This window comes from Monodelphis domestica, chromosome 3, assembly GCF_027887165.1.
Source record: "Monodelphis domestica isolate mMonDom1 chromosome 3, mMonDom1.pri, whole genome shotgun sequence".
NCBI classification, from domain to species: Eukaryota; Metazoa; Chordata; class Mammalia; order Didelphimorphia; family Didelphidae; genus Monodelphis; species Monodelphis domestica.
This window is the reverse complement of record NC_077229.1, coordinates 429,534,005-429,559,814: the sequence shown is the minus strand read 5'-3', so window position 1 is coordinate 429,559,814 and position 25,810 is coordinate 429,534,005. Positions and strand designations below refer to the sequence as shown.

General features: G+C 37.0%; 1 long non-coding RNA gene across 3 annotated transcripts; it reads left to right on the top strand.

Moving 5' to 3' along the window:
- Positions 1 to 259: 259 nt before the first annotated feature.
- On the top strand, positions 260 to 24,777 carry LOC103103774 (uncharacterized). Of its 3 annotated transcripts, none has more exons than XR_008917843.1 (5): positions 260 to 525; positions 6,011 to 7,674; positions 13,984 to 14,107; positions 16,271 to 16,340; positions 23,196 to 24,777. It is a non-coding gene; the product is annotated as an uncharacterized LOC103103774 (long non-coding RNA). The 3 variants fall into 3 exon arrangements; XR_008917842.1 differs by having other exon boundaries at positions 23,192 to 24,777; XR_463957.3 differs by having other exon boundaries at positions 20,162 to 24,777.
- Positions 24,778 to 25,810: the final 1,033 nt, after the last annotated feature.

Here is a 25,810-nt window from a genome sequence, read left to right as displayed (position 1 = left end):
AGTTCAAAGAGCCATCCCCCTCCCACCTTGTATGTCTGCCACAGTAGAACTGAGTCTTCTAGGAAGCCAAAGTACACGTGAGGGCTGAAGCACGTTGGAGTAGCCCACGAGGAGTAGGCGGAGGGCAACTCCAGTGTGAAGGGGGGAGGGCAGAAAGTTAGATTCTTCGAATAGACCAATGGAGCTGCTGTACATGTGCTTGCCATGAAGGCGCATGCGCAGGAGGGGTTGGAGGGGTTTGGGGGGGGGGATTGGAAGGGGGAGTCTGAGCACTATAAATATCGGTGCCCAGGGCTGCAGAGCTCTATTGAGAGCTGACACTTTCTAAATGGAGATGCAGAGACGAGTAAGGAGAGGTTCCTGTGCCCCCAAAGAGCTGAAGCTGGAACTTGAGGAGAGGCCATCCCGCAGGAATGGGATTAGATAGGTTTGCTGGATGCAGCTAAGGAGCAGGAGCAGAGAGCTTCCATGTCATTCCGTCATGGAGGCTGAGGGAGGAACCTCTTAGCTGGTGCAATGCAGCAGGTAGGTATTCATAGGCAGCGATTGTAGCGCTTGTCTTTTTCTGAACATTTCTCTGTCAGTCTCTTTTTTGTCCCCCTTATTTTCTTCTTTCTGTTTGCTTCCCCACATTGTCATTTCCTCTATTGTTTTTGCTTCTTCATCTGTTCATTTCGCTTTCTTTTCCTAGTCTTTCCTTTTGTCTTGCTTTCTTTTCTCGCTTTTGTCACCTTTCCTTGTGTTTCTCCTGCTCTTTCCCCCCCTATCCCTTGCTCCCGGAGTGGTTTCTATAAAGGCCCAGAGAAGGAGGAGATTGGCTATTAAGGTAATGAGGCCATTTAGGCTTTAGTTGCCATAACAAGAATTAATATATCTAGAACTGGTTTTGTGGTGAAAATATCAATATTGATTCAGTCTAATATAAGGGTAGGTTGGCAGCCTCAATGGCCAAAGGCAGATGTGTAAATGAAGCTTGGGGAGATCATTTTTCACTTACTCTCTAGGACACTCCAAAAGATACCTGATTAGAAAAGCTTTTCATTTAAGACTCAAAGCTCCCCACCTCTATAAGGAACAGGGTTATGTAGGCAGAAAGAATCTTTATCAAGTAATGGGGGTTTTTGGGGGTGGGTAATTACAGGGCTTTGATGTTCTCTATACTATGTATACTCTATATTCGTTGCTCCATGACTAAAATTTTCAAGGAAATAGTCATTGAATATTGCTTCTGTGGTTCATAGGGAATGGGTGACATAGGCCGAAAGAACCTTCATCAAGTAGTGGGGTTTTTTTTTGGGGGGGGGTGGCAATTACTAGGAGTTCCCAAGAACAAAGAAAATTCATAAGTTGAGGAATTACACAGTATAGAAGATACTCACTTTGTGTCTTAATTGTTGTTTTTATAATCATTTAGGGCAGTCTTGTCAATATGTTCCTACTCTAAAAATCTAGATATATATATATCTGCTTATTGAATGTTTATTTAGGTGTGAGTACATGGCATACATGTATTTCTGTATATTGCATATTGAGGGTGGATAAGTATGTAATAATCTTTTATACTCATCAGGGAATTGGGTTATAGTTTCCCAGTGGAAGTTTTGGAGTAGAGGGAGAACACTAGCAATAACTAGCTCTTCAAAACAGGAGTAAAGTAAAGGTAGCTGTGTCCCATTTATACAGAATGGGGGAACTAAAATCATAGGTCCAGTTATCAGTTCTTTACGAATCAATAGCTCTAAAAGTAGGAGGGATTCAGAAAACATCTAGTCCAGTCCTCTCATTTTGTTGATAGAAAATGGAGGAGAGGGGGAATTTAAGTGTCTAATCCATTGTCTCAAAAGTAGTAAATAGAATTTGGGTTTGAATTGAACCCAGTTGGCATGTCAGACCTGGAGCTCTTACAACTATTACATTTGAAGGACTCTCCCCCTTCCCCCTCCAGAAGTCTTTTCTATATTCCACTAACTGTGACTACTCCCTCTTTAGGACTCTAATCCCCCCCAAATGCTAGACCAGTGGGGTGAGATGACAGGACTTGATGGAGAACACCCTGATATTGAAACCCTCCCCCCATACTAAGAATAGTCCAGTTATGAGAACTTTGTAAGGATGGAGTACTGTGCCTGCCCCCCTCCCCAGCATGCTGGGTACACTCTGGCCACCCTTTAATCCCCATCAAGGAGGGAGAAAGCATTCTCATTGGCTGCAGGGCAGAGGGGCAGATGATATGAAAAAATGTCCTCAGGAGAAGTGGAGAGGGGGAAGTGAGTAGCTCCTGAGTCCCTCTGCCTTTCTAGTAAGGAACTCTGGGAGTGTGGAGGGAGGGTGGCCAAGTACCCCCAGGGAGTGCTCCGCCAGCCATCTTTGGCACCTGTGTCATAGATTTGTTATCACTGGGGGAGGGGGGGATAGACAGATAAAAATTGAAACTGAGTGATTAGGTTTTGTAATTCAGTTTGTTCTTGGCCTAGCTGTTACTTGTACACAGATTGAAATTGTCTGGATTTGCTTGTGGAATGATGCTACATTCTATTCATGTTGTCTTAGGTACTTGAACACCTACCTTAAGATTATCTTCTTATGCATCAAATGGGTTGTTATAAAAGGATTTTTGCACATCTTTACCCTAGTATATATATATATATATATATATATATATATATATATATATATATTATAGCCATTTTAAATATCTCAGAGTCATAAATGCATGAAAATGGAACACCATGCTATGTTTATGTGATAAAGATGGGAGGAGGTGGAAATGACCAGAGTCTACAGGGAGTTGTTTGAACTTTTTCAGTCTCTTCCCCAGCACTACTAGTCTTCTTTGCAAGATCTATTGAGGAAAGCAGCTTTAGGAACCTGATCTGAGAACATTCCCCTAAAATTACCTATCCTCCTCCTTCCTTCACCTCCCTTAACCACCCTCTTCTTGAAGCCTTTCCCTCCCCCCCCCCACTGAGATTTATGAGGAAAAACTCTTTCTTTTTCTTTTTTTAAGTAAGGGGGTTTATTGGGAACAACAGGATGGGGATTGAGGTGAAAGGGATAGTGGTGTCCCTAATCTATAAGGAGAATTAGTAGGATTATGAAAAATGTCAGTCCTATCTCAACTGTGATTCAGACAGTCAGATGAAGGACAACTGTTAAATCTTTTTTCTTCTTCCAATTACACAAAAGCATCAACAAAAGTTAATTTCTTCTCGGGTTAATTCCAGAAATCCCCCCCACCCCAAAGGTCCTTCAACCTAGGACAAATGAAACCAGTCTCCCTTGATCAGAAACCCCAGAGAAGAAGACCCTCAGTTCAACTCCTGGCCAGACTCCAACTGCCTTTCCTGGCAACATTCTGTTTTGGAATTGTCACCTTGATTGGAAAATCAGGTCCCCAGCTTTCTATCCTGCATACATGAAAATTCTCTCTTCCTTCATGTCTCTTCCACACTTACAAGTTAGGAGAATTTTGGTGGCTTAGTGGATATTCAGACATAAAGACACTCTCCAGTTATATGACCTTGTCATATAATTGTCATGACAATTGTCCCCAATTGCCTAGCCCTTACTGATCTAACTTGGGACAGAAGGGGAAGGGTTTTTAATTTTTTAGAAGTTTTTGAGAGAAAGAGGGCATGGGGTGATAGGATATAAAGGAGGGGATACTTGGGTATATGAATTAAGGAGGCAGGAGTTGAAAATATTCTAGACTCCTGAAGGTAGGGATTAGGTTGAAAATTGAAGGATGAACAATGGGGGGAAAAAGGATTAAGAGAAATGTATAACTAGTAATTATAATGTAAATGGGATAAAAACTCTCCATGGATAGCAGAATGGATCAAAACCCAGAACTTAATACTTTGTGTGCAAGAAACATTTAAAAATGAGAATTAAAAGAGAATAGATTTATGTTTCAGCTGATTTAAATGGGGAAAAGGGAGCAATCATGATCTTTGGAACAAGTTAAAAGATTTAAATCATGTTAAAAGGTACCATGGTTGGTATAAAGTTCATTTCTAAATATTCGCCAAGTGCTAAAATTTATAAAGGAGTAGGAAAATAATCTATAGATTGAAAAAAAAACATTTTTTAAAACATTAGGAGAGCTAGATTTACTTGGCTAGAACTGAATTTGAGTAGAAATATACCCTCTTGGTGGCACAGCACTGTTAATAAATTCAGCATATACTAGAGCATAATGATATTTACTGTAAGAAAAAATAAATAATACTCTTTCAGATCATGATGCAATAAAAATAAAGAACCACAGAAACAATAAATTGCATTAAAGAGATTGAGGAAACATGCCAAAAATTATGGGTTACAGCAAAAAGCAGTAATCAAAAGAAAATCTCTTAAATTGTTTCATTGGGACCAGATGATTAAGTGACTTCTTATAATCACACATTTAAATATCAAATAATTCTAACATTTGGATTAATTGGGGGAAAAGTCACCCAACTTATAAAACAAATTTGATGCAGATGATATTAACCAGGAAGAGCTCAAAATAAGGATAAATATAGACTAGTTCCACTGAAAATTGAGGAAAATACCAAGTACCGATACCAAAAAGGAAATTGTAGCAATGTGACAGGTTATACATTGACATGCAGAGAATGCTTTTGAATAAAAGTTGAAAATTGACATAAAAGGATTTTTCCTTTAAAATTGTAAGAGTTTTCTTAATCTCTCCCTGTTTCTTTAAGAGGCAAGGGAGCAGAAAGATTTCACAGTAATAGCCTTTTCACTGACAGGCTTCTGTGTAATAATTCTGAAGGTTCTGTTACCTAAGAGATGATCATTTGTGTAAAAATCCACAATATGTACTCAACATGTTGGCATTACAGTAGAACTATGTGAAGAATTTCTAAATTTATTCCCAGTAGCCTTTCTAGATAACCAAGATATGGGTAAAACTCCAACCTTTAAAATACCAACAGATATACCTGAAGCTCTATGGGCTACATCTTCCACTGATGTAGGCCTGCTTAAACTGGCAGTTCTGGTCCGAATTAGAATTGTAATTGAAGAATTGTAGAAATGTAATTGTAATACATAAAATGTAAGTGTATAATTTATGACATAGGATTTGGGATACTTTTATAGTAATATAAGTTATAAGAAAATGTTATAAGTGTTGATCAACACCCAACTCGGGGATATTAAATGTATAATAATGTGTATAAGGTTGTATTTTTTTGCACATAATAAGCATCTACCTGGAATCATCAGCAAGTATTACCTGTTACAGGGAATAAGTCAGATGGCTTCTTAAAAATATGGTGAAGCAATGATTCCCAGTATTCCCATGCTTAGCATTAAGGCAGTCCTCCTTTTATGAGCAACTCTGACTAGGCTATTTTGAGTAATAAGGTCCTTCATGTCAACTACAAAGGAAAATGCTATCTATCTCCAGAGAAAGAGCCAATCTATAGAAATAAACTGTGGTTCCACATATATCAAATGTTGATTTCTAATGCCAGGGAGGGAGACAGCTTAGTAATTTAACAAAAAGCACTGGAAGAGTACAATTTACTGAACCAGCTACAAGTGAAGGCATGTAAATGGAGCAATAGAAGAGGGATGGCACTAGGCAGGGAGATACAGATGGACATTTGGGCTGTAAAGGGAAAAAAAACCTAATATTTTCATGCATAAGTCCTATATTCTTGACCCTGAAATATGTGCCTAGCAGGGGAATCACTAGGTTATATTAAGTTACTTATTTCCACAGTAGATCAAGTTCGACCAATTCATACATTCCCCAATTTCCCTCTCAGTATCTTTAACTGTCTTTTCTTCTCATAACCCTCCAACATTGACTTCCACTTTTTGTCATCTTGGCCAATTTAGAGGGTGTGAGAGTGGGGATGTAGGGATAATTTCCCCCTAATTGACAAAGTCCTTTATCAAGATACTAGGTTTAAGGATTTTTAAAATATACTTAAAAGGGTGCCTGCTTTCATTGCACTCCCTTATTTTCTAATAAAGTCTTTTTTCTTTATAGGATTGGACTGGCATAATTTCTGAAGTCAAGAAATAAATATTACATCAGAAGATTGGTGTAGGTTTCTCAGTGCCAAGCCCTGTCTGACAACAGGGTGTTTGTGGCCACAAGGAAATGCCTACTGAAGAAAGACCACAGAATTGGACTTTGAAAGGTTCACCCCTTGATTGAACTACAGAGGGAAGCAACAGAAGCTTTGGTATCCTCAACTCTTACTAACCTCTACCTTCTGCTCCAGCCTTGCCTATGCAGCCAGGCACCCCTAATTCCTTCCAAAGAGAAACATGCCTCAGATATATCAAAGGAGTTGAGACTTTGTCCTTTGTAATGGCCAGTTCAGTGGCAACAGCATTTGAGACTTTGATCTAGTCCTTTGAAAAATCCCTAAACATAATACCCAAGATTAGAAGATACCTTGGGGCATTTCCTAACTGTCAAAACATACATGCTTCATCAGACTTGAGTTTGATGCTGTGTTATTTTGTGGAAAGGAAGCTAAAACAAGTTCTGAACTGTGTTGGAACAAGCAACAGTGGGAATATTAGAGAGAAGAAATTGACAAGACTGACAGTTGGTGGGGGAAGGGACAATTGGGAGTGACAGTTGGGTCTTTTGACTAGCACTTCCTTCCTGGTGGGAAGTGGGAGGAGTTTTTCTTTGTCTCTGGGTAGAAGTTCCTCATTTTCTTCAGCCTGAAGAGACAGGCCCAACCAGCTCTGAAGATCAGAACTTTGTTGTTGCTTGCTGTCTACTGCTAGGATTTTGAAATTTAGAAAAATAGACAGGAATAAAAGAAATCCTCCACCAGTTTGTGAGGCCTGGTCTTGACTCCAAAGCTGAGAAAGACTCAAACCGTATCTAGGGAAATCCCTCTTCCCTTTTCCCAGATACCTCTCCAATCCAAAATTTATCTATTTTGAATATCAGCCAGATAAGTAGACTATCTCTGGGGCATAGAGGGAGCTGAACCTCAGTTCAGTCATCCAACACTATAAATAATCTTTATTTGACCCCTGCTGGGAGACCAAAGTCTAGGAAAAGGCTTGTCCCCCAAGTAGGTGGTCTGTGTTTACCTGCTCTGGGGCATCTTCGTCATCAATCCATAGAGAAGACATCCCCACAGACTATCATAAGTGGCTCATTTCTTGGGACACCCCATTTTGTTCAAAAATAGCCTCTCGGCAAGGGACATCTCTCTCCTTTGCCTCGCTAGCAGCCATATTCCCTCTCTCCCTTCAACTCCTCCATTCCCTGCTACAAACCTTCCCTGTTCCCTGTTCTTCACATCCACCCATCTCTCCCAGTAAATATTAGTTTTTGGCAGAGCTAGCTAGGTTTTCCAACCAGTTTCAGAGAAATCGGGCCTACATACATTTTAAAAGCCTGTGACTGGAAAGCAGCCATTTTGAGAGCAGTGTTGAGCGCAACTAATCTGCCATGTAACACCACAGTCAAAAGAAAGTAGAAGTTAAAGACGGGATACCACCAAGGACACCAAACTAAAGAAGCCATAAATGGAATCAACCCAATTATCCAAAGCTTGTTTGATCAGAAAATTTTAATCGCAACAATTTCAGAATATAATACACCAGCAATACCCATAAAGAAAACAAAATGTGACTGAATGAAAAGTTCAGTGGAGACTGATCAAAGATTTAAGAGCAGTACATAACTTTGTAAAAAAAGTCCCATGCAGTCATTCCAAGCCCATCTAAAATAATTTTAGAAATTCCAAGTAAATCTAGCTATTATACTGTCGTTGATCTATGTAGTGCTTATTTTAGCATTCCAATTGCAAAGGAAAGCCAAAAAATCTTTGCTTTCACTTGGAATGGGACTCAGATGACATGGGGAAGATTGCCAATGGGATTCTGTAATAGCCCAACAGCATTTTGCCAAATCTTGAAACAAGATTTAAAGAACGAACATTCAGTTCAAAGAAAGCAAAATCATGCACTATGTGGATGACATTCTTCTTGCATCCCATATGCTAAAGTTTGTTACCAGGACAGTAAAAAACTCCTAGAGCTATATAAGAGGCCACAAAGTTTCCAAAGCAAAGCTACAATGGGTCATACCTAGGATTTATCTTGGAAAAGGGGACAAGAAAGATTTCCAAGAAAAGTGTAGAGGACATACATTAGTTCACCATTCCAAAAACTAAGAAACAACTGAGAGCCTTTTTAGGAGTGACAGGTGTCTAGACAATGGATCTCAGGCTATAGTCAAATAACAAAATGCCTTAACCAAAACAGTCACAGAACCTTTGAAACTAACAAAACCTCTTGCTTCATGTACAAAGAAATAGAATTCTGTGTTGTAGTCTAGAATACCTAAGGCTGGAGCTGTTACAATTGCTTCTTTGAGCTGTGCCAAAGCTTGGCACACACTCAGTCTTACATATGTTTTGTTTTCCATCTGTCCTCTTCTTATATAAACAAATTTACAAAGTTCAAAGTCTTAGCTGTCCATTTCAGCTTTTTCTCTTTGTTTCTTGTCTCTAGCATCTTTTCTTGATACTTTTCCTCTGGGCTGGTTTAAAAATCTTTTCCTCTGGGATGCTTTTCCTCTGGGTTGCTTTTCCTCTGGGATGCTTTTCCTCTGGGTTGCTTTTTCTCTGGGTTGCTTTTTCTCTGGGTTGCTTTTCCTCTGGGATGCTTTTTCTCTGGGTTGCTTTTCCTCTGGGCTGGAAAGTTGTCTCGAACATTATGTGTCACTATTATTTCTTTGTATTATACCTTTTATGTTAATCAGTTTTTGTTTTCATTTCTCAGCCCTCTCTTTTGTCTAATTATCTTCAATGTCTGTTATAATGGTGTTGAACTTTTTCTGGTTTCACATGGGAACAGTGAAACCATGAGTCTTTCCCTGCAACTTTTATAGCTATTGGGGTAGTAAGCAATACTTCATGTGGTCCAGCCCATTTTATGTCTGTAGCCAATTTTCTATTGAAATTTTTTAGGTATACTATGTCTCCTGGTTTGATGTTGTGCAAATTGTAATCCAGGGGTACTGTTTGTTGTATCAAGCCCATTTCATGCAATTCTGCTATCCGTGTTTGTAAAGCTTGTATATATTTTGTTAATTGACAATCTCCACCTATCATAGCAATGTAAACTGGTTTACAAGTCCTTCCTTGCCAAATTGCGTGTCCATATAGCATCTCAAATGGAGAGATGTGCAAATCTCCACTGGGTCATGCTCTAAGATGGAACAGAACTAATGGCAGAATGTTTGTCCATTTTTGGTGTGTTTCTGCACAAAATTTTCCTATCAATGTTTTAATGTCTTTATTTAATCTTTCCACTTGTCCTGAACTTTGGGGATGATATGGTGTGATAGTCCATTTATCTGACTGCGAATTCAAATAACATAAAGTTTAGTAACTAGTTGGGATTGGAGTTTTTTCTCAGTTTCAGACCTGAGGCCAGGCCCCAGAGGCTGGCGGAGAGTTTGTCCCACTCCCATCTACTCTTGTTCTAATTCAGAATCTTAGCAGTATACAGAAAGAAACAAGGTCTGACCTTCAGAGATGAATGGGCCTGAATCTTCCAGCTGAACCAAGAAGAGCATGCCATGCCAGACAGGCTGATCAAGCTCCTCTCTCCTCCCACACCCAGAAGCAAGTCCCACCCGGCAGGACGGAAGTGCTAGTCACAAGACCCAACAGCCACTCCCAGTTGGGCCCTTCCCCCACAAACTGTCAGTCTTGTTTCCTTTCCACAATACATAAATTAATTTGGGTTAGGATGGTGATTTTTTTATTATATTAGCTTGTCCTATCCATGAGCAATTAATGTTTTCCTGATTGTTTAGATCTAGTTTTAATTGTGTAGAAAGTGTTTTGTAGTTGTATTCTTATATTTCCAGCATTTGTCTTGCCAAATAGATTCATAAGTATTTTATATTGTCTTGGTGATTTTTAATGGAATTTCTCTTTCCAATTTTTACTGCTGAGACATGTTGGAATTATATAGAAATGCTGATGACTTATGTGGTTTTAATTTGTATCCCACAACTTTGCTAAAGTTGTTGATTATTTCCACTAGCTTTTTAGTTGATTCTCTAGGATTCTTTAAGTAAGCCATCATATTATCTGCAAGGAGTGATAGCTTGGTTTCCTATTTTAATACCATCATCTTCTTTTTCTTCTCTAAGTGCTGCTGCTAGTTTTTCTAGTACCATGTTAAATAATAATGGTGATAATGGGCATCCTTGTTTCACTCCTGATCTTATTGGGAAGGCTTCTAATTTATCCCCATTGCAGATGATGCTTGATGATGGTTTAAAATATATACTATTTATAATTTTTAGGAAAGATCCTTCTATTATGTTACTTTCTAGTGTTTTCAGTAGGAATTAATATTGTATTTTACCAAAGGCTTTTTCTGCATCTATTGAGATAATCATGTGATTTTTGTCAGTTTGCTTGTTAATATGGTGAATTATGTGGATGGTTTTCCTAATATTGAATCATCCTTGCATTCCTGGTATAAATCCCACCTGATCATAATGAATAACCCTTGTGATCACTTAGTGGTGTCTTTTTGCTAGTATCCTATTTAAGATTTTTGCATCTATATTCATTAAGAAGATTGGTCTATAGTTTTCTTTCTCTGTTTTTGACCTGTCTGTCTTTGGAATCAGTATTGTATTTGTGTCATAAAAGGAATTTGGTAGAACTCCTTCTTATTTATTTTGTCAAATAGTTTGTGTTGTATTGGGATTAGTTGTTCTTTAAATGTTTGATAGAATTCACTTGTGAATCCATCTGTGGATTTTTTCTTAGGGAGTTCTTTGATGGCTTGTTCAATTTCTTTTTCTAATATGGAATTATTTGGGTATTCAATTTCTTCTGTTAATCTAGGCAATTTATATTTTTTTAAATATTCATCCATATGACCTAGATTGCTATATTTACTGCCATTTAATTGGGCAAAATAGTTTTTAATGATTGCCTTACTTTCTTCTTCATTAGAGATGAGGTCTCCATTTTCATCTTTGATACTGTTAATTTGGTTTTCTTCATTTTGTTTTTTATTAGTTTAACCAGTACTTTCTTTGTCTCTTTTGTTTTTTTTTTCAAAGTGTAATTCAATAGTTCTTTCACTTTCAATTTTATTAATTTCTGCATTAATTTTTTAGGCTTTATAATTTAGTTTTTATTTGGGGGTTTTAATTTGTTCTCTTTCTAATTTTTTAATTTGCAAATCCAATTCATTGATCACCTCCCTCTCTGTTTTGTTAGTATAGGTACTGTGATGAGGACAAAGCTTGAATTAGAGGCAAAGCTCTAGATACTGCAAAAGTAACATTGTTTCCTCAGAGGGCTGTAGTATATGTACAACCAAATGTTGGGACTGTACATGTAAGGACCCACAAGCAATTACATCTGCGGATTCCATGAGATGCACTCCTAATTTTTATGTTGAACCACACAAAGTGATAAAGGTGTTCAAAGGGGCAGTAAAACTCTTTGATCCTGATTTTGGGGACTGTGAAATTTTGCTAAAGGAATTGTTCACAAAACAAGAATGATAGCAGTTCATAGATCAAACTGTCCAGAACCCAAATTTAACATCTTAACCGATGCAGGCCGTGGAATTTGAATTAAATGCAGCTGAGGCTTATAGATTTTTAAAACAGGCTAGGAAATTCTTAATTGAGGCGATGAAGGACAATTTAAAAAGACCTGACACCTGGTCAAAATTTGAAAGAGTCAAACATGAAGTTGGGGAAAATCCTGCAAATTTCCTTGATAGATTTGTTGAGTCCAGGGAACATCTTTTTGGCATGAACAATCTCACAAAACAAGATATTGCACACATTAAGAGGCAGTTTGTAAAGAATAGTTGTACCCCTGTGAGGAATTACTTTAGAACCAATTGCCCTAACTGGGAGAGCATGGGGTTGGGAGAATTGAAAAGGAATGCTTGTTATAACTTTCATATAGACAGAGAAAAGCATGCTGAAGAGAGAAATGATTTAATTGAGGACCTAAGAAAGCAACTACATGAAGCCAATAAAAAACTAAGGGAAAGTGAAATAAAGGAAGTAAAGGCTCTAGCAACACTTAGATCTTATAAACCCAGAAATGAATAGACACCCTTAGCAGAGATCCAACCCACCCCATTGTTTCTTGTGCAACAGGCCAGAGCACTTTATGTTTGACTGTCGTTTCAGACAGCAATTCTTCAACCAGGCAAATGGGGGCAATAGATTCTATAATGGCAATGAGTGGAGGCAGAATGTATATGGATACAACAATGCAAATAACATATCCACAACACCAAAGGCAGAAGCAAGCAAACTGCTACTCTCACAATTGCTTCCAAGGATCACAGCAAGACCCAGACCTCTATACTATGCAAGAGTTTATCCGGAATGGTGCCAGGCCAAAATTTTTGCAAGTGGCAGGGGCAGGTTGCCCAAAACCAGAGCAAAAGTAAAAAGGTGCAACTGCTTTATGAAGGTTTACCCAGGAGCGCACAGACAATGAGATCACATGGTAAAAGGAATTGGCAAATAGGGAAAGTGATAGGAACAATGAGATGAAAAGTATTACCATTGCAGTTAATACTGAATGTACAGAAAAAGAACAAATAGCAATACCAATAGTAACAAAAGTAACAACAATATCAGTACTTAGTTTGAGCATAAAAGTAAACAGTGAGGAAGAAAACAAAGAATCTAAAGGAATGATAGCAAGTATGAGCATTGAATCATGAAAAGCTGAAGCAAACTGGGAAAAATACTAAGTCCATGGAAAGCAAAAGCAGTAGAAAATCCTGGCAGTGTAAGCAAGTGCAAGCAAATGAGGAGCTAGACTTGGAAGACCAGGGGTTGGAGATAGAGTTTCCAAACCCAGCTGTGTGATAGAGACATTTTCAACACTGAACAGCATGGAGCTATACAGAGTAGCAAAATTACATTCTAAAATGATATCTTTGGGTCCCCTGTTTGTAGACCATGTCTTTCTTCTCATGCCTTCATGTCAGGTAGTTAATATTAGGATAAGGTAACCGAGTGTAGGCTATTTGTTATTTGGGGTAAGAACTTTAGGTTAGGAAGATGATTAGGAGAATTAAGTTTGTTAGTAAACAGACACCAAAACATTTTTGTCAAAATAAGTTTTGGTTTGTGCAAAGGGTGGACTATATTGAAGAAAGGAAAGAAATGGCTTGCAAACAGGTAGCAGAGAGGAGAGTTTGCAAAGAGGGAACATATTTCATGCCATGGAATGATATGGGCTCTGTTCTAGAATGTGGGGAAATTAGAAAAGTGGACACAGAGATCTGCCAGGGACTACACACACACACACACACACACACACACACACTGGAAGGAATATTAGGTCAGGTAGTTAGATAGCCAGGAATTTTTAGACAGTCACAGTAGTGACTAGGCAGGGTGGAAGACAAGAAGGCACTCCTTTTGCAGGGGTTGTAGAAGGGGCGAGGTTTAGCTAGAATTTCCTAGATTAGGGAATCCTATTCCTATTCCTCCTATCAAGCTACTGTAGTTAAAATAAAACCCAGTCTATTTTTTTAAACCTGGTCTAAGAGTCAGATAATCTCACTGAGCTGTGTAGGGAGGTTTGTAGGGCCTCTCCTCACCATGGGTTATCAAGTAACCATCAAACCTTGATATCTCACCTCTACCAAACAACCATCAAGACGATATACATTATTTCACCACTCCAGGATGTACATTTTCCCCTAAGTACTACTTTGGCTACATCCAATAGATTTTGATAGGATGTCTAATTATTGTCATTCTCTTCAATGAAATTATTAATTGTTTCTATGATTTGTCCTTTAACCAATTTTGGAGAATCATATTATTTAATCTCCAATTAATCTTTTGTTTGCCTTCCCATGTACTAATTATTATTTGTATTGCATTATGATCTGAAAATGTTGCATTTATTATCTCTGCTCTTTTGCACTTGTTTGCCATGTTTTTTCCCCTAGTATGTAAGACTCACCAACCCCCCCAGAGGGCAGGACTGGGACCAGAGTTCCCCAGGCAAGGGTGAGGGGAAAATGACAGGATACAAAGGCTGGAGTCAGAAGGGTCTCACTGAGCTAATAGCAGGTGAGTGCAAGTTTATTGCAAGCTGCTAACAACTTTTAAAGATATAGATCACAGAAAATGAAAGCATTCCTCTGAGAAAAGTCCTTGGAAAAGTGCTGAGATGAGTCCTTGGTTAAGTGCAACAAGGATGGTAGATATAACACCTGGTATAGGATGAGGATTTCATGAATTAGGGTAAGATAATGGTTCCAGGAATTAGGGTAGGATAATAGTTCCAAGAAGTATAGATAGGTACCTAGGGTAAAATAATGATTCAAGTGCCATCCAAGTTCATGGAACAGTCAGCAACAACATATCTTTGCCAGAAAAAAAACCATATATTACTATGAGAGGCCTAAAGAAGGGGAAAGAGAGAGCACTTGGGTTGGTTCTCAAACAGACTGAATTATCAACCTCTTGACAGAGGGCACTCAGATCTTTATCTTAGATGGGCTCCAAGTTATCAACCTCTGACACTAGTCAGAGGGGAAGGAAGTTACTCTTCCAAACAGGAAGTAAAATTGGAAGCACTCTTTGAAACAGCAGTGCATTACCTATCTCAAACAGCTCTCAGTTTTATGGTTCCTGTGTGCACTGATCCTTCCACTTATGTTGCCTGAGATTCAGGGGTGAAATTCATCTCCCTACAACCCTTTGCCATTTGGGCCTGCCCAGTCTCTAAGATTTATCGAGTTTGGGATTTCTCAAACCCATGTTCTCCCTCGCTATGGGAAATACCAGAGCTCTGACAAAAGGAGTCTGAATGAATAGATAAAGGAACTTTAAAGAGATTGTAGGTGAAAATTTTAAGCCTTTTCAGATTCAATTGTTTATGAAAGTCTCTGTATTTTATTGTATTTTGCTAACTGTCTGCTTTAAGATTTAATTTTGTTGTTTTACGTTCATATATTTACTTGATCAATACTAGTCTGTTACACTGAATCATTTTAATCTACTTTATTTTAACTATTGTTATAATCTGTTACCTTTCTCCTGTGACTACTGAACAAATATTATTGAATAAGCCCATAAAAAAACCCAAATTTTCTTCCATTTTTCACATTGTAAATTGTCACATAGATGATGGATGGACTTCATCAAAAACTGGTTACAATTGTATAACAATCTTTGAAATATTTTATGAACTAAATATCTCAAATAGATTTTAAGGGGTCTTCAGACATGATTTTTAGATTTTTTCAACAACTCTGACTGATCATTTTGCCTGCCTCTGAGTTATTTGTAACAAAGAGGTAAAGGGTCCATTTAATAGCTGAAGTGAATCACTATTCTAATCCCCACCTCTGCATTTGTAAAAATGTGAATGAATGAGACATAACAGTTTCATACCAAAGGAGTTGGGAAGTTTATCCCTGGGCATGGTACCCCTGGATGGATCCCAAGAGGGAGCATCTCTCATTTGTAACTTTTCATCTTACTATGCCCTTCCACCAGAATGATCTAGATTCTTGGTGACATTTTTAGACCCAACATCAACAGTACAGAGGTTTGGGTTTTTTTTTTTTTACTCTATCACATTTTGTAATGATGGCTGTAATAGATTTTTAAAAAAAAATATCTCAGCAAAGGTTGAAAGATTTGCCACATCTGTAAAAAATTGTAACAAATATCCATCAATTCATAAGTTTTTTTTAATGTCACATAGCAAATTCATATAAAATATGATAGTGGGTTTGTTTGCTATTGTCATTAAATAGACTATTATAACTTTTGGGATTTTGATACTTCATGAATGTGCATTACAAGCTGTACCACTGTTCTTTATATGAAAACTGTTAGTGGATCATGGCCAATTTTGAAAAGGAAATGGATCTCATTTTTAGTGAGAAACTTTTGTATTCTACCTTTCTTAGCTGACACAATGTGTCAGTGATTGTAAGCTATATATTTTTGATTTTTAAAACTTGTTTAGTATTGTTTTTGCTTGCATGTGCAATATAGTATTTCAGTTTTTTTATTTTTTCTCTCCTTTTTGTATTTGATGCACATGTCACCAGTATTAAGAAGATTTTCTTTAAATTTTTTTTTTATTTTTCAGTAGTATAAGTTAAAATATATATTTGTTATAATATTAATACATACCCCAAAGCTTTAGACTATAAAAACCTGCCATTTATTGATAAATGTTATGGGACTGTGATTAATGATTGTGTCTAATTCCAGGAGAAGGGAACAAAAGAGCCATTATACAGTGCTAAGAAGCAGAAGGTCAAAAAGGACCAATCCAATCCAGGTAGGATTGATGAACTTCTAGGCCAATATGAAAGGACTTGTACCTAGTGTGAGACTTGAGGTTGCAGCACTTGACATATGCTAAGACACAGGATGTCTCGTATCCACACTTTTTGTGAAATACTCACAGATAAGTACTGAAGTTTGGCTATCATCCCGGATCCCCCTATCCCTGAGAGTGAAGGTAAAATCAGACCAGGGAATGACACCTCCAAAAATCTAGTCCTTTTTTTCCCTCTCTTATAGTATGGCAATTTCCTGTAGTCTTGGTTGCAAATGGGTAAATGAAATATTACTGCATTTGTCCTATAGACTTGTGGGATAGAAATTACTTTAATTGGGCTCTGATTCAAGGACCTGATATAAATTTATTTTTCCTTTACTTAAAATTTTTACAATAAGACCTTGATAGCCTATATTTCATCCAGAGATTATTTTTTCTTTGGATTTTTTTTATTGGTTTTTGATTTCTCTTGCCAATTGATTCATATACCTCATAACTCAGCCATGCATCCCTAAGTGATTCCCATGTTTTTTCAACACCCTCTTCAGGGAGGAATATATTATTATTCTAAAATGCAAAGTTTAAATTATTTTTGAGAGTAATTTTAGGTTAAGAAACATGCTACCTCTCCAAATCCAGAAAGTGAACTGTTTAGAGAAGGCACCATGAAGATGTCTCTGCAGACCACACACTGCACCAGATGAACCAGAGTGAACTTTGGGATGTGGTGATTTGAACTGTGTGGGATTGAATGCCTTTGTTTTGTGTGTATATTCTTATGTCGAAGGGGACTGCCCCCTAACTGGCTTTTTGTCAATGCACCTAGCAATCATGGGTTTGTTCTTTTCCCTTTTATCCCCAGATTACTGTAATTTAAAAGTTGATTATGTTAAGTGATCAAATTGGGGAGACTAGCTCCCCCCAATTGATCATCAGAAGGGAATGTATAATTGAAAAATCTGTTACACTAAAAAAGAACTACATTTCCTAGGAGCCCACTGACTTCCTGTCATTATGTACTTCCTGTAGACAAGGGAAGTTAGACAGTGATGTGGAGGGTTCTGGGCTCTTTGGCTTGATGACAGCAAGTCTGGTGGTGGTAAGCAAGGGTTTGAACTGGCTAATTAGCCATGGGCATGTGGTTTTTATTTTGTATCCCGTTTATTCCTTTATTTCTAATGATCATTAATAAATCTCCAAAAATATAATATTTTTATTATTGAGATTTAATTTTAATTTTTACACACAAGAGATGTAACTGAGAGGAAGCTTTTTCCTGGGGAATTTACAGCTCAAACAAAATTCCCTTATCTTTTCTAGTACCAAGAGTTTCAAAATTTGTTCTTGGTTAATATTTATATGCATTTTAACACCTTTGACCTAAAAGACTATTCTTTAAACTTTCAAATTGGGAAAAAGAGTTATAATTGACTGAATTCTAACATTAATAAAGGATAGGAGGAGAGATAAGGGAGAAACAGTTTGTAATTATGTCTTCTATAAATTGGGTGGTTGAGATGTCCCCTTTCATTTTGTGCTGGGGAGAGGGAACGCACTGTACAGAACCCCTAGAGTGTTCCCCACAGTGGCCAAGGGTATTGCTGTGCTCAGGTTTTGGGGGAGATAAGAGGTCTGGATTGTTCTAAAGCTAGTGCCTCTGGACTCCTTTGTGGGGGCTACTAATGAGGTTGCAAATGAAATCTAGGAAGCTCCGATGGAGGCAGAGATGGTGCTTGATATTTGTTAGAAATCAGAGCGTTGCTTGTTGTTGCAGAAATAGAAGTTGTTTTAGCTGTAACTTGTGAAGTTGCTATTTTACTTGTTGAGTTATGAACTTTTAAATCCTGAGAGCTACCAGTTCTGTGTGAAGGAAGTCACCCAGGAGACTTTGATCCCCAGGACAGAATCTAAGCTCTGGTGCCCCCTGTAGTCAGCAGGAAAGTCAGCAACAGAGGGAGGGAACCAGGAGGCAGGAGGCCCAGGCCATGGAGGAAGGGTGACAGTTGGTTCACAAGGCATGATACAAGAGTCAGTGGGCAGAGATAAAGTTAGGTAAACTGAGGCCAGACCATAAGGCAGCCTCTCTGAGGCTCCTGGCACTTAAGAAAGTATAGGCCTTAGCCAGCTAAATGGAGTCCCTATATTAATCTTTACTTTTGAGCACTCAACCACCAGCCTCTCGCTTTCTCATTTATCACCTCTTCCTTTCTGATTAGTAAACGGTGTTAAAATATTTGGGTCATTTTTAATCCCCGCAGATGTGTGTATAGTAGTTCCAGGTGCTTGTGTGCAGGCTTCTGGGATACGGATATTCTTATTGGAAACAACAAGTAACTCTATTAACATTGCTATCACTGTAGCAATTACGCAGGCCAAGAGACAGGTCAGAAAGATTTTCCGTGGTGTCCAGAGGCTTTCTGTTACCTGCAAGGGAGATAGAATATTTCTTATTCAAGATTCCAGTTTGCATTGTACATGTATTTAACATACTTAAGCAACTGATTTGCACTCAAAGTTATTTGAATAGTATATAAATTTCAAGACTTTCTAATATGTGCTGTCTCTTAGCCTCACCTTATTCTTCTTAGATGAGTAAGAGCTAGGATGCCAGTTTTACCAATATAGAAACTGAGGCATTGGAGGATTAAGTTCTCAAGGCCATATAGAAAGTGACTTAAAAAAAATGGCGTCAGACCCTGGGCAAGTTACTTAACTTCCATTGGCTAGCCCTTATTGCTCTTCTCTTTAGAATTTGTTTCCTCTTTCCCAATCTGTTTTCTTTTTATTAAAAAGAAAACTCATCACTCTTACTAGTTAAAGTATACCAACTGTAACTGATAACACAAATATTTTTAGGCATTTTAATCTGGATATCCTTTAGACATCTCAAACTCAACATGCCCAAAACAGAACTTATCTTTCCTCCATTCTAAACCTTCTTATAACTTTTTTTTAAAACCCTTGCCTTTCATTTTAGAATCAATACTGTGTATTTTTTTCAAGGCAGAAGAGTGGTAAGGGCTAGGCAGGGGTTAAGGGACTTACCCAGGGTCATACAGTTAAGTGTCTGGGGTCAGATTTTAACCCAGGAATTCCCATCTCTGGTTATGGCTATCAGTCCACTTAGCCACCTTGCTACTTCTTTCCTTATTACTTTTGAGAGCCTTGCCATCAGTTCCCCTCAATCTTACAGGCATTCGACCTTGGTGTCATCCTCTACTCTTTATTCTCATTCACCACATATATCCAGTCCCCTTCTTTCATAGCTATCACACCCTGGTTGAGGGCCTTCTCACTGAACTCTACTTCTGTAGCTTACTTACTGGGCTTCCTAGTCTCTATCTTCTCTAATCCCATTGGTCACACAGTTGCTCAAATGATTTTTTTAAATTTAATTTAATTATTTATTTTAATTTAATTATTTAATTTAATTTAAATGATTTTAAGTCTGACTGTGTCACTACTCTAATGCAATAAATTTTAGTGATTCACTGTTACCTCTAAGAATAAGTAAAGAGTTCTCTTTTAGGCATGTAAAACTCTTCAAAACCAATGCGATCCATGGTTCAATGGGGATATGATTGGGGATGGAGACTCTAAATGATCACCCTAGTGCAAATATCAACAATATGGAAATAAGTCTTGATAAATGATACATGTAAAACCCAGTGGAGTTGGACATTGATTATGGGAGGTGAGAGGAAGGAAGGGAAAGAACATGAATCTTGTAACTATGGAAAATATTCTAAATCAATCAATTAAATAAATAAACAAAAAAATGTGATCTCTTCCACCTTTTGCTCCTCCATGTTTTTTAGGTTCCTTACACATAACGTTATCACTATGCTTTGCACAGCTTATAGACCTGAACTTGGAGTGTTCAACTTCCTCACCTCTTTGAGAACTTAGTCAACCAAAGGCATAAACCAGAAGAATTGACAGAAAGCAGATGATGCCACAAAAGAAATGAGTGCCTTCTGGGGACTGAAGAGACTCTGTAGAGCTGAGATAAAATTGTCAACCAGTTTATAATCTGGCATCCCAATGGCAGGCCAGCCTAGTAATGGAGCTCCAGTAGACTGAGAGGAAATCACTTGGAGAAGAGATGCCTTCTGTCTTCTTTACCTACTCTTGGCCAAAGGAGTGATGCTGAATATGTTAAACCTTTGTTTGAGGAATATCCATTTTCTGATTGTGTCAAGGATAGATTAGAGAGGGGAGCACTTTTTGGAGGGGAGGTCTGGAAGTCCCTCTTCCAGTGTACAGTTTCTGTCTGGGAAGAGTGTTAAAGTGGGTGATCTATTAGCATCTTAGTTTGAATTTAACTTTGGTTACCTAACAAAGTCCTGAAGGAATGGGTCTAGTAGCACCAATAAATGTCAGTAGGAGTGGATCAAAGAAGGTTTGGAACATGAGACACTGGTAGAAATTGACTTCTACAGCAACACCATAGTATAGTAGGGGTCCCAGATGGTCTGAAGCTAACAAGAAAGCACTAGGTATTTAGACAAGAAGTTCTCCAAAAGGTGAAGAATGAGCACTGAAAAAAAATTGCTTTCCTGATATTTTTCCCAAAGACCCACACCACACAAAAGGATATGTGGACCATGAGTTATTCATACCAGTTTCGTTTATTGACTCAGATCATGGATTAAGAAAAGTGCAAGTGTGGCAATTTGAGAGAATTTGATTGTACACTGGGGGGTTACAATATGTATCCAATTAAGTAAAAACAAAGTATGTTTGAAGAAATTAAGAGCTGGTCCCTATGGGGAATCAGGAAGAAACTATTGGGAGCTGGTCCCTAAAGGGAAGCAAAATATTCTCTTAGGTGAAGGCAAGGAGGAAGACCTTTCTGGACAGGAGGGAATACTTGTATAATGAATGGTACAGAGGCCAAATTGGTATGACATGTGCTAGGAATGGCTAATAATACCCAATTTAATGGGGAAAGAGTTCATGAAGAAAAAGACTATGAAGTAAGACTGGACATATGAATAGAATTTTTGTAGATCTTTTTAATACCAAGTTAAGTTTGTATTTTATCTTAGAACAAGGAGGCTACTGGTTTTTTAAAGATTCTGTCACTAGTTATTTTAGCCTAAAGTTTTAGTTTCTTGGTCCAAAGCAGTATTCCTGAACCTCAGCCTTAGCCTTTATTATATGTGGGACATCCAGAATTCCCCCTGACCTTCCCATTTGAGATATAATTACAGATTATAGATGGCACAGTGAATAGAGCTCCGGAATTGGAGTTAGGAAGATACAAGGTCCAAATCTGAACTCAAATACATACTAGCTGCCTCAGTTTATTCATATGCAAGATGACAATAATAATAGTGCCAACTTCTCAGGATTGTTGTGTGTATAAAGTGAGATATTTGAAAGGTGCTTGGAAAACTTTAAAAATCTTTATATAGATACTAGCTATTATGCACATTCTAGTTAAACTGTGACAAATTGTAATCAATAATCTAGATCCTGGAGATCTTAGAAGAAAACTTATCTCATTAATTAATGTGGAATAGGTATACCCTGTTAGACTTGGTGAATTAAGGTGTTTTTTTTTATTTCAAGGAAGGGTTAAACCTAGAAAAGGTTGTTAAAAATAACAAGAAAACTTTTAAAATAAAATAATCACATCAGAACTTAAATATCCATGAGTGTTGTCTCCTTCCAAGTGATTTCCAATAGAGCCTTTGAAACTATCAGACAAAACCAGCTTTACTTCTTTGCAGTCAGACCTCAACAATGATATTGCCTGGCTTGATATTGAACTTAGTTGCTAAATTTAGCCCTCATCACCATTGATTGCTTCAAAAAACTTAAATGTGTTCTCAAAGGATGGAGATTTTTTCTCTTTCAGGACATTGAAAAGAATATTCAATAGTCTCCGAAAGCAATTCAGAAATGGGATTTTGGTATCATTGGTGTGACTCCCAAAGCAACTACTTAGAATGGCATTACTCATTGGGATTTAAACATTAAGTGTTTAAATGTTCACTTTGTCTTGGAAACTTGTTATATTATATCTATCAAAAAAAAAAAAACCACTGCTCTAGTGCTGAATTTACACACCTAAATATGAGTTATTACTACAAATAAGGGAGAAAGCATTATGTAAGTAGAGTGCTGGACAGGGAGTTAATGCAGAGTGTTTCAAATCCCACCTCTGGCACTTAATAGATGTCTGGCCATGGGAAAATCATGTCACCTCTCAACCTCAGTTTCCCTCTTTGTAAAATGTTTATAACATCTATAGCACTTACCTTACCAATTTGTTGTAAGGAGGTAATGTGTTTGTAAAGTACTTTCTAACCCTTAAAATATGGTATGTAAATGTTGACTATTACTAGGTTTTATTGAATCTTGATTGCTTGTTTTTCCTCTCATAAAACCATAAAATTCATTTAAAATTTCCTTTCACAAAAAATATCACTGACCACAGAGTCAGAAGATTGACTTTGAATGTACAGTTTACTGGTTTTGTGATCTTGGATAAGTTGGATCATCAGTCTCTCAAAATGGAGGGTTTGGTCGAGGCCAGAGGATTTCAATTAGGGGCTCAATAGTGTAGTTTTTAATAACTATATTTTAACATAGAAATGATTTCCTTCATGATCTTATGCAATTAAAAATATTATCTCAAGAAGGGACTTCACAGGCTTTGCCAAGGGTTCATGGCACAAAAATGATTGACAATCCTTTGGACAAAATGAATTCTGAGATCCCATTCAGTGATTTCATGTGTGGTTGACTGTCTAATACTAGAAAATGTTCTTTTCAGCTCTCAATTTCTGTGATTTGAAGTGTTTTGTTTTTTTTCCAATTGTGAAATGTTACCTGAGGCAGACACAAGTTTCTGGATGTGGATGCTGGGAGAAGATCATGTGGATTTCCACAGAGACCTGAGACCTTGGGGCCCACGTGGCTTCTTGGATCAAGTGATGACGAGGATGCACCCAACGTGCTAACCAGAGAGGCTGGCTCGGTGCATGCCTGGTGTGGGGAGCTGTTTGCATCCACTGGTGACATAAAGTCCTGGGGATCTGCCTGTTGGATGCCTGGGCTCTGGAGTGGCTGCAAAGAGAAAACCAGCATGTGGGAGGAGAGCTGAACTCCAGCTAGAACCTTGAAAGCATCCATGGTAATTTGAGAATAAGCCTTAGCATGCTTTCAAACTTAGTCTCTTTCAGGAAATACATAAGCATGAATGACCTCCTACATCTGTTTTAAGGAAATAGTCTGGGGCATTTCCTTCAGAAGAAGAAATACTTATTAAGCACCTGCTGCATACAAGGCACCCTGAAAGTGACAGCACTACTTACTTAGCTATGTGATATAGGGCGAAAAATCACTTATCTTCTCTATGCCTCAATTTCTTCAGCTCTAAAATAAAGAGATTGGATCATATGGTCTTTACAAAGTACCTTTTTAGATCCTATCATCATGAAAATTCCAGGGCTCACTTGGTATGCATAAAATAAGATCTCTGAGGGGCAGCTGGGTAGCTCAGTGGATTGAAAATGGATAGAAACAGGAGGTCCTGGGTTCAAATCTGGCCTCAGACAGTTCCTAGCTCTGTGACCCTGGACAAGTCACTTAACCTCCATTGCTTAGCCCTTACTACTCTTCTGCCTTACAACCAATACACAGTACTGATTCTAAGATAGAAGGTAAGGGTTTTTTTTTTACAGATAATTTCTTTTGACAGTTAGATGGGGAAAATAAAATATAAATATGGGTAGCTTTTTTTTTAAATCAAAGATGTCTGTCTTCCTTGTCACTTATTCTTTTCAATAATACAATTGATTTCCTTTTAACTATGATGTGACATTTTTTCAGGCTTTGTGACTAATTAATTCAAGCAAGTTTCTTAAACTTTCCAGGCCTCAGTTTCTTCCTCTGTGAGCTTTAAATGTTAAGAAGTTAAATTCTATGACCTGTGAGGTCCTTCTAACTAGGCACAACAGGAAGAGACATCATGAAATCTCACGTTGTTTCATGAGCAAATAAGTTTTTCAGAGTACATTGAGTGTTAGAGGAATATGGAGGGAAAAAAAGGTCACTTCTCTTTAAGTAGATCAGAGCAATTAGAAAGGAACTTAGGTATGAGCTGGAAAACAATGGACAAGTAGGATTTGGATAAGCAGAGAGCTGAAAAGAATGTTTATCATGATGGGGCTACATTAATGGAGAAGGTGTTTTCTGTAACAAAAGGGCAGCATTGTGGTTATTGATCAGTACAGATAAACTTCTCTATTATATATTGTATTATTATAGTATACATAATATATTGTTATTATATATTATACTATACTATGTTACATCATATTATATATTGTCATATTATATTATGTCATGTTCTATCATGTCATATTATATCATATATCATATTAGATCATGCCACATTATAGTATGTAATATTCTATTATGTCACATTATATCATATTCTATTATGTCATGTTATATTATGTCATATTCTATTATGTCATATTCTGTCACATCATGTCATATTCTATATGTCGTGTTCTATTATGTCATATTCTATTATGTCATATTCTATTATGCCATATGTCACATTCTATTATGTCACATTATATCATATTCTATTGTGTCATATTCTATTATGTCATATTCTATTATATTCTATTACATTACATTATGTTATGCTATGCTCTATTATGTCATGTTATATCATGTTATATTATGTCATATTATGTCATGTTATATTATGTCATATTCTATTATTTCATATTCTATTATGCCATATGTCACATTCTATTGTCATATTATGTCATATTCTATTATGTCATGTTATATTATGTCATATTCTATTATTTCATATTCTATTATGCCATATGTCACATTCTATTATGTCACATTATGTCATATTCTATTGTGTCATATTCTATTATATTCTATTACATTACATTATGTTATGCTATGCTCTATTATGTCATGTTATATCATGTTATATTATGTCATATTATGTCATGTTATATTATGTCATATTCTCTGATGTCATATTATGTCATATTCTATTATGTCATGTTATATTATGTCATATTCTATTATTTCATATTCTATTATGCCATATGTCACATTCTATTGTCATATTATGTCATATTCTATTATGTCATGTTATATTATGTCATATTCTATTATTTCATATTCTATTATGCCATATGTCACATTCTATTATGTCACATTATGTCATATTCTATTGTGTCATATTCTATTATATTCTATTACATTACATTATGTTATGCTATGCTCTATGATGTCATGTTATATCATGTTATATTATGTCATATTATGTCATGTTATATTATGTCATATTCTCTGATGTCATATTATGTCATATTCTATTATTTCATATTCTATTCTATTACATTACATTATATTATGTTATGCTATGCTATGCTATATTATGTTATGTTATATTATATCATGTTATATTCTAT